We start from the raw sequence: 10258 nt of genomic DNA on the forward strand, positions 1-10258 counted from the left end.
TTTGACAATATTTTTTTAAAAATATTTAAAAAGTTTTACTCTAAAAAATAATTTATTTAGATAAAAATTTATCAAACCATTTCCAAATTTGATCTAAATTTTTTATAAAGAACTATAAAATTAAAATAAATTTTAATTGTAAAATTATTCAGTTAATTTTGACTTGTTTTTTTTTTCAAATTCTTGAAATAATTTTTTCCTTTTCAAACGGGGGCTCCCTCTCTCTGTCTCCCTCTCCCTCCCTCTCAGCCACATTCGTTTCAGTCTCACCGTCGACGAATAGCATCCCTTGGAAGATAACCGTCTTAAGCCGGCGTGACACGTTAGGAAATATTCCTCTCCGTGGCCGGCTGAAAAGGTGACCGGTTGGAGATCAAAACCCTAGAACAACCAAAATCTCACTGAAGAACCTTACGAAAAACAAAAGCATCGTTGAGACTGCGAAAACAAGTTAGAGAATAAATTTTTTTATACTATGTACTTAAATTTGTTAATGTTACTGTGATAATCTGCCTCTGCAAATTGATTTTCAGTTTGGAATTTACGTTTTCTAGGTTTAGATGTTCTTCCTCGGCTTAATTGAGCACACACTGCATTTGCATCCTTATCTTCCGGACTTTCCTCTCGATGAAGCCATCAAAGGAGAGCTTGAGAGTTTCTCCTTAGATAAGGTGTGGAGATTGAGCATTGTCTTTGCGTTTTCATTTTGTTATTGTGATTTCAGAGCATCTGGGAGTAATTTTTGTATCTTATGCATCATGATGACAATGCATTCAAGTGAAAAGAAAAATGTTATTAGGATATGTAAGGCAAAATTTATCTGGATTTAAATGATTTTAATCATTGCATTTGATCCAAATGAGTTTATCAATTGTGGTTTCTTCTCAGCCGCCCAATGCTCTCTTTAGAATTTTTTCATGCATGTGTTCTTATTTGTCACTAGTTACTCGGTTGAAAACTCCTTGATTTAGGCACCCATAAATTTCCTTACCAAATATCCAGATTAGAGATTTCTTAGATAATGCAAACTACTTGCTCATTTAACATGGCACACACTCCAAATTCATGAGGAATCCTATCCTCGAAGGAAAATTTCTTTCATATCCTAGATTATGACTAACTGGCGGCAACCATGAAGACATGCAATTTGCTATTTTTATGGCCGGTTATGGAAATCTGTTTCTTCCATCAGAGAGTTAGAAGCAGATTCAAAATTAGACCATACCATTTGCTATTTTTATGGCCGGTTATGGAAATCCCCTTTCTTCTACTGGAGAATTAGAAGCAACTTGAGTCCTCAAGTACTATTGAATTCCTTTTTTGATGCTTGACTATGTCTAGAGTCATATTACCTATGGAATCACAGGTTATTATTCACCTTTCTCACTACTTTCTTTGCCTTTTCCTTGTCCTTGTCGGGCCTCCAACTGAATCATATTAGTCCTTTTCGCTAGTGCATTTTCTGCAGCTTTTGCCACACAGGATGAAAACAAAAAAGGCCTCAGGAATCAATGGTATTTCAATTGGAGCATGACATTATTGAGATGAAAATGGTATGTACCAGTTGGCTGGTCAATTTACCAGACCTGGGAAATGCCGTTGAATCCTGTTGGCCCTCTATCTTCATATAGTCATTGTCTAGCTCTATCATAGAAGTGGCATGCTTGGTTCTCAAAGACAGGTTGCAAAATCAGCACTAGAGATTAAAGATTGTTTAAAAAAACTTACATGACTTGTGGCTTGTCTTTTAGATAGCTACCACCTGGCAAAATTCATATGAGCACATTGAAACAACATTGGCATCGTAAGGGCTAACAAAATAAAGTAAGTAGAATTTTACTAAATGATATAGAATAAGCTCCCAAATGATCTTATTTTCCAGACAAATAACCTCTTATTTCTTGATTTTTTTCTACTATTGTGCTTGACTTCACAGTTAATGATTAATGTTTTCTAATTTTATTAATTAATAATGCAGTGAGAATATTTTTTCAATAGGAGATTATTTATTTATTGATAAGTAAGCAAGAAGTTTTATAAATAAAACAACAAAAAACTATACAAATGTGCACAATAGGCATACAAGTTGTATCAAAAGGTTATGCCATAGAGGGGGAAAACAAAAAAAAAACTGTAAACTTCTAAGGAAAGAGCTGTTTGGTGACAGAATCGACTGCTCCTCACTTATAAAAATACATGTGTGTGTATTCTAGATAGTGACTAACACCCTGTTTGGAAACTGTTCTTGAAAACAGTTTTCTGTTTATTAGAAATAATCATAACTATTCTTTGAAATGAATTTATATTTCACACTTCTTAAGACTGTTGCTTGAATTTTAATGATTATATGCACAGATTGTGGACTCACACTGTTAATGTGGATGGAACACTAAACACAGCAAGGCACATGCTAATTGCAGTTGGGAGGTGCCCCTTCATTCCATAAATTCCTCTCAGTGGATATGCCATAGGTTCAGATGCTGCCCTTGATTTCCCTCATAACCTAAAAAAATTATGATACTTGGGGGTGAGTGCATCGCTATGGATTTTGCTGGTATCTTCAATGGTTTGACCGGCTCAGTCCATGTAAGGAACTGCATATGATGTTAGTATTTGTTTTTGCTATTTGCATGGGCAAGAGTGCCAAACTTGCATTTTCAATGTCTACAGGTCGGAGACTTTGTTGCAGAATAGATGTCTCTAAGAGGAATGGAGTTCCATACAGAAGGGCCTCCTCAGGCTATTCTCAAATCAGCTGATAGTTCTGTGTCTTTAGAGAATGACAAAGGAATAGTTGAAGGTTACTCCTAGTCTCCTATATAATATTATCATGTTTGCAACAGGACAGGGGTCTAATACAAAGGTCGATTTTTGTACGACTTCTACTTGGTATAGCCTTTTTCTTTTCTTGATATTCCAATCAAAGCAACATTAGGTGTGTTTCCATTTTGTTCTCTTAATGTCAAAAGACGGAATCACACTTCATAACTTCCTGTGATGCCTTGATTGGTAAGTATTCAAAATATGCTTGTACCGTGTACGACTCATAATCTTTCTTTTGAGAACTAATTCTACACTTGAAAAGTAACGGATGTGCCAATTCTGATTGGTTACATGAACTAGAAATGCATTGCGGTAAGAGTATTTGATTCGCTTACCAGCACAGCGTGTGCTGCGTGCTTGTGAGCCTTCCCACTCCAATGTATATGAGCTCACTGTAACAACCAAATGTGGTTCTGCCTTTTGTAATTGACAATATCTCAATCTATCAAAGACTTCCACAGAAAATTAAATAACTATTTCATACTTGCATGTTACTTAGCACTCCCTTCTATGGCCATTTATTTGAGAGTTTTGTTTCTTAATTTAGATGTGACTTTTCAAGAGAGCGTATTCTACACTTATTTTTGCTCTTACCTAATTAAGAAAACCAGGGCTTTTTTGGTCTTTCTCTCCTTGTTAAAATGAATAACATGTGTACATAGATGGTCATGGTTCTCAATGAAAAGTGATTGAGAGTTGCGAAGAACAATGTATGTTTGTGTAGTCTGTCTTTTCTTATAAGTTTCAAGAAGGAATATCCTGCACACTTGTTTAGGAGAAGTTGAGCAATGTATCTATTTATCATTTAAAGCAACATGTAGAGCATTCATCTATCTACCTAGGGGTTTAGCCCTGTATACATTTAAAATAATTCATTTATTATCTCATCTTCCTTTTACTATGGCACTAGTTATATTAATGGGCTTGTGTCCAAACTCCAGTTGTTCTGCCAAGGGTGCATATGCATGTGCTAGACAACCTATACCATATAACAACCCAACTTCAGTTGTCCTCTCAATTCAACTGATGTTGAATTATTGAACTTTCACAAAGAAACTCACTAGAGTTTTCATAATTTCTTTGGAAATGTCACCATATTTTGGTGTTGGTTTTTTATATCTCTGATGCAGCAAGACTATGAAGATGGTTTGAGGGAGCTTTAGAGTCAGTTGTCGAAGTGAATTTCCTTGCATGAATTGCAAAGTAATATTCTTAATGTGGGTGCTAAAGCGATGGCTGGTAATAATGCACAACCTAGCTGCCAAACACCTTTGACCATAGGAAGCATTATGTCAGGAAGTGGTTAGAAAGACATTCCTAGGGACACACCAAAAGGGTTGGTTTTCCTTTGATGAATGAGAAGTGTATTAGAGGAGATAACGTGATCCTGCAGCAAAGTTATTGTGTTGACAACTACAACATGGTGGTTAGTTTTCTTTTGATGAAATTGTGGTTATGCTAAAGAGAGTGAACACAATGTACTTGGAAACTCTTTGGACATTGATTTTTAGCTAACATTGGGTCACTTCTCTCTATAAGATGGCTTGTCAAATTGCATCATGATCAAATCCTATTTCATGGTGAAGGTTGTGGGGAATCTTATTTGACAATTTGTTAGTGTTCCTAAACTCTGGATTAAATGATTAATGGCATTCTTCTTACTGGAAAATTTTCCGAATGTACATATGTATTCTGATATCTAACTGTTATATAAAAGGAAGGGCGATTCCAACTATAACATTTTATGCTTCTAAGAATCATTTTCTTTTTCTCTATTCTTGACTGATTGTAGAAGCACATTGGAAGTTGGTTGCCAAACTTACACAAAATTTTAAGCATTTATGCACCCCTGTAGTGTGGCACCACTTTAATATCTGTGTTTTTAACTTGACCAAGTAAAACTGGATCTTGCTGACAAAAACAATAAATGGATTTAATTTAGACTTTTCCCCCCTAAAATATGGATGAGATTCAGGTATTACTTAATGGATTTGAATTCTATGGACTTATGATGAATTCAAGTATTTGTTGAATCTTTTGATTTTATTTCCTATTTTAGGTCCTTTTTGAAAATGGTTGGGGCTGATTATGGCATAGTGGTTGCTACAAACATGAAAGGTGCTACAGTGCCTCACTGAGGTGAATCAAAGTTGTCCCCTGGGGAATGGTTGGTGAGTTAATTGTTTCATGATCTAGTAAGAGATTGTTTTAGAAAACTGAACATAATAAGCATTAGACTCATTTGGTGGTTGTTGAGTATGTGAACTATTACTTCAACAGGTGGGCTTTGTCACTGGTTGTCAGGCCCCTCCACCATAGATCTTGCATGGAAAATCAAAGCTGTTTGATGGAGCATGTCAGACCTATTTTACTGACATGTTGATTGGAAATGGATTCTTCCAGGTTAACATAAGCAAAGCATTTGTTTTTATCATACACACACACATACACTTTATCCTGACTGCACTTGTTACAGTTTGTCAATATTAATTTGCATCAAAGGTAGTTTTTGGGCCCACCGTTTGTCATTTGGTCAGGTGGATCATGGATAAAAGTAATGGGTCAAATTTCTCAACAGGCCTAAAAGCTATGAATCCACATGGAAAGGTCACTCTCTTTTTCCCTCCCAAATGATTACTTATGTTGTTCTTACGGTTTTATGATAGAAATTTAAGTTGTATTTCTGTGGTGCCACTAGTTTTGCAAATATGCATAAATGTAAACTGCCTATGAAGTTTAAAAGAGTTTTCATTTGCATTCTGTTGTTTGCAACATTCATCGACTAGTTTTAAAACTTCATATGTTCTATTATTCATCTATTTAACATAGAATGGAATAAGTAGAGTTGCCACTCTTAGTAGTCCATAATCGAACACAATGATTGTATAAAAGGAAAAAAGGGCTTGTTTCTGTCTCATACCTGAAGGGTATGATTTTTAGTTGCAGCAACCTTGCTGGTTTAGTGTGGGCTTCAAGCAGTAACTCAATTTTTGTCACCTTTTTAGTCACAGGACCCAACAAAATATTGGGCTTTAATCATTACATCTTTAGCAATAAAAGATCACAATAATCATTTGATCTGGGGACCTGGGAATGAGACCTTCATAGCATAGACCTTTAAGGGGTTATTTCCTAGTGCAATGATGACACTTCATTCATTTGGACAATCTAACATATGAATAAAAATGGCAACTTATTATATATATGTATTGTCTCATAAAAATTTCCAAAATATTTTCCTTATTGGAATAGGATTAATGGCCATATAGTTAGGGTGTTGCAGAAATGCTAATTCTCTTCTTTTTTTTCCTCGTTTTCTAATGAAGCTGCATTTTTTTAATTAAAAAGGGCCCATCTATTTTCTTCCAAATATTCTAGTGAATGGCTGCAAAATGTCTGTGCCTGGCTCCACCCTCGTGAAGGAATTTGAATGCCCATGCCTTTTTAATGGTTTTGTTCAATTGAGTTCTTTACAAATTCAGATAGCAAAACTTTATTTATTTGTCATATAGTCCTTTGTTTTCTTTTTTCAATTACCATATCTTTCAAAGTGGAAACTGAAATAGTCCTTTTATGTGGGTTGAAGAGAATGGGAAAGGTATTGTCAAATGGTTGGCTTGATGAAATAATATTATGAAGAAAGAAAGAGGCTTAGAGATCATTGATGCATTGGTGAGGTAGATATCTGTAAATTAAGTTGACTATCTGTAAAAAAATTAAGACTGCATCTGATTGTACCGCAATTGAATTTTTGCAGAATTCCAATTCCATGGCAGTCAGAAATGTTGCTTTATATGTGGAATTGTTTTGGTGGACTTGAAGCATTGGAAACAAGGGTACAAACATAGTTTTAAAAGGCCCAAGGCACACCAAGGTGCAAAGTCCTCCTAGAGCTTGATGCACATAAGGTACGGGCTTTAGTGAAGTGAGCCACGACCTATTTTCTGTCACTAAAAACATAAGAGTTTATTCAGTTGTCAGCAAACTTCTTGGGTTAGACCCACTCAAAGAGAGGTTAACTGAAAATTTTAATAAATTAATGAACATGAGTAAACCACTAGCTATTGGGAGATGAATGCAATATTCAATCTTAAGCATTTATGTATTACTACAGCATTTGGGAGATAAATTATTTGTCCTTGACAAGTTTTGCAGTATTAGTGAATGGAGCGTGACCTGAAAGGGAAGACATGATATGGAGAAACAATATGAAGACAATTTCTTGAAGAGGAACCCAGTCATGGAAATGTTAATAGAAGGTCAGAAGAATCTTGATTGGAAAGGATTTTATATCTAAATATCAAGAAAGCATTAAGTTACACCTTCAGGATAACTTTTTCTTTTAAGGCAAGCAAATATGTTAGGTAGTGCCAATAAAAGAAAAATGGGTTGCACCCTATACACACAGTTGAAACAATCTTCTTTGGAACCCTCAAGTTTCAAAACAAAACAAGGAAAAAAGAGGAGTGTTGAAAAAAAGGAAAGGTAGGTTCCAAACTTGGGACACGTGCTTAAGCTAACTATCATTTTAAACCTCATAAGTTTTTCCTTTTTTAATAAGCCAGATGAAGGGGAGAATAATGATTAATGTTTTCTAATTTTATTAATTGATAATGCAGTGAGAATATTTTTTCAATAGGAGATTACTTATTTATTGATAAGTAAGCAATAGGACTTTGTTGCAGAATAGATGTCTCTAAGAGGAATGGAGTTCCATACAGAAGGGCCTCCTCAGCCTATTCTCAAATCAGCTGATAGTTCTCTGTCTTTAGAAAGTATTCAAAATATGCTTGTACCATGTACGAGTCATAATCTTTCTTTTGAGAACTAATTCTACACTTGAAAAGTAATGGATGTGCCAATTCTGATTGGTTACACGAACTTGAAATGCACTGCAGGACTTAGGATTGTAGACAGTTGGAGTAAAAATATTAAGGGGAAAAAAAAAAAAATACATAAAAATATTAAATATAATTAAATTTAGTAAAAAATTTTGCATATTTTTAAATCATTTAATCTTTATATTATAAGATTGAACAAGTGAAATGATTTTGAAGTAAGATGTAAAAATAATTTATTAATTTTATTTTTTTTCTCAATATAAAAATGATGTGGTACCGAAACTTCCCCTGCATGATATTTTCTAGCATTAAATATTAACATTTTTAAACCTTGGTTTTGCTCAACTTGGTCAATTTGACAGTCCGCTGTGTTTTCCCAGCGACCTACTGGAAGGTGGTCTTGTGTGGAGCAGGTGAAATTGGTCGTGATGAGGAGAAATTATACGGAAACGTGCAGGTAGGTTAGGAAGAATTATTTTGGAGCATTGAATATGTTACGTGGGATCTGCCATTCATTTTAACAGGTTTTATTTAATTTTGTATTGTAGTTTTTACAGGTGTCAATATCCCATTAGACAATATGTGGAGGTATGTGGCACTGACCATGGTTTGACCTTTACGATTATTATTTGGTAGGGCTGTACAAGAGAATGGAGACATTAAAGCGAACGTGAAGCCCCCATGTTAGTCAAAACGCGTGGGACCTCTTTGTCGCGCGTGTTGCGTAATGCATGGAATGTCACACTGGGTTGGTGAACTTCTATTTGGTCTCTGAGATCAGTAGATTGCATCATTTGTTAAACCTTACATGCCTTTGGATATATTTTTTATTATTTGCCTTTCTTTGTGTTTAAGCTCCTAAAAGTTGGATAGGGGCTATTGCTATGAAGTTGTCTCTTAACTGCACCGCTGAGTTCCTTTTTGAAAATAAAAGAAAAATAGAAGTATTGAAAAATTGAAAAAAAAAAACAAACAAACAAAACAAAATTTGTTCATTTAATAATAATAAAATTATACGAAGTTCCTCTCTAAATAAAGGTTCATCTCTTCAAGCCCAGTTACCATATTATTATTATATTTTTCTAGGGGCCATTGTGAAGCCTGTGGCACTCTCTTTAAACAATGGGGAAGGAACTGAACCTTTTGAAAATGGCATTTCACTGAACTCCGAATGACTTACATTTTAGCATCCGAGATCAATATGAGAGAGAGGGAGAGGGAGAGGGAACTCTGAATGACTTTCAGTATATTAGCATAAGAGAGAGAAAGAGAGGTAGGGAAGGTGATTATTTCATCATCGACATCTTTTCTCTCCTCATCCTTTAAAGACTTTTGGACATTTGGTTTGGACTCCAACAAGTGAGAACACCAGGGAAGAATAGGACAAATAATCCTCAGACTTTTGGGGCTAGGATTTGGCCTCCAACAAGTGAGAACACCAGGGAAGAATAGGACAAATAATCCTCAAGACTTTTGGGGCTAGGATTGGGCCTCCAAGTGGTTTATGATGTGTCCTTTTATAACATAATAGTTCCCTAGTGGTTTGGCCTCTCAATTTGGTCGAGGCCTTTGTTGTATGTTACTTTTGACTATTTATACCTCCTCCCCTCATTTTTGTTGATCCATGTGGATTAATTGAATTAATTAATCCATGATATGGATACGGTATCCACTGAATCTCACACCCTATTGTGGCACTTGGATGTCTTATGAAAGTCCATGAAATTTCTAGTTTGAACACATCTTTGTCTGTATTATGATTATGATATCGAAAAGTCCATGAATTTTCTAGTTTGAGGGGATCTTTGTGTGGGCAGGGAGCCCAGTTTATTCTTTATTCCTCATTCCACTTTTTCTTCTTTTACCTTTTCTTGCCACAAGTAGATTGCCCCACCAAACACCATTCCCATGAAAACGAAACAAACACTCGAATCCAGCTCTACCCAAAGTTCCCAAACATTTCCCCTAGACCAACTGATTTGCTTAATAAAAGCCCGTCGCCCCCTGCTATCCCCTCCACCATCACTCATTTTGATAAACACGATGAAGTCGTTTAAGGAAGTGCACATCCGGCCCCTCTTCTCAATCTCTGTCTGTCTCTTGTTCATCCTCACAACAACTCTTGTGGCGTCTGCTAGAGTTCAAAGCAGCCTTAAGGACACTGGTGTAAGGACAAGTGGTCCCGTCCCTCCCTCTGCCGCTTCTTCCTGCACCCATATAGGTGGCCACAATGGACGTGACCATCCCCCATGCCACTCATCCCCTCATCAGGACGCTGTTTCAATGGCAAAAGCAGCGGCCCCTCCTCCTCCTCCTCCTACCGCTTCTTCATGTACTCGTGTAGATGGCGGCAATGGAAGTGATCGCCCATGCCCCCCATCCACTCATCACTGATGCCGATGTCCATGCGCTTCTCTTCTGTCTTTAGTGATTATGATATTGTGGGTCGTTTCCTCTTTCAACAACAATGCTATTTTTAATTTTACGCTAATCATATCGTAAGATTGCCAACTGGTTGTCTGGTTTTACTTTCTTTTTCTGTAATTATTATCATTAGTATTATTACTTCCTCTTTGTTATGCAAAGGAGTTGGC

At 36.0% G+C, this 10258-nt stretch overlaps 2 long non-coding RNA genes across 4 annotated transcripts; both read left to right on the top strand.

Annotated features, from left to right (window-relative positions):
• Positions 1-218: 218 nt before the first annotated feature.
• Positions 219-3124, top strand: LOC104879746 (uncharacterized). Its single transcript, XR_786130.3, has 4 exons — positions 219-450; positions 555-671; positions 2356-2586; positions 2671-3124. It is a non-coding gene; the product is annotated as an uncharacterized LOC104879746 (long non-coding RNA).
• An 88-nt stretch (positions 3125-3212) lies between these two features.
• On the top strand, positions 3213-8521 carry LOC104879745 (uncharacterized). 3 transcript variants are annotated; one of them, XR_009465972.1, is made up of 8 exons: positions 3213-4249; positions 4883-5226; positions 5361-5430; positions 6410-6500; positions 6581-6731; positions 6979-7082; positions 8045-8121; positions 8301-8521. It is a non-coding gene; the product is annotated as an uncharacterized LOC104879745 (long non-coding RNA). The 3 variants fall into 3 exon arrangements; XR_009465971.1 differs by having other exon boundaries at positions 6410-6495; positions 8301-8520; XR_009465973.1 differs by lacking the exon at positions 6410-6500 and having other exon boundaries at positions 8301-8519.
• The last annotated feature ends 1737 nt before the right edge of the window (positions 8522-10258 follow it).

The sequence above is a fragment of the Vitis vinifera genome, chromosome 7, assembly GCF_030704535.1.
Source record: "Vitis vinifera cultivar Pinot Noir 40024 chromosome 7, ASM3070453v1".
Lineage (NCBI taxonomy): Eukaryota > Viridiplantae > Streptophyta > Magnoliopsida > Vitales > Vitaceae > Vitis > Vitis vinifera.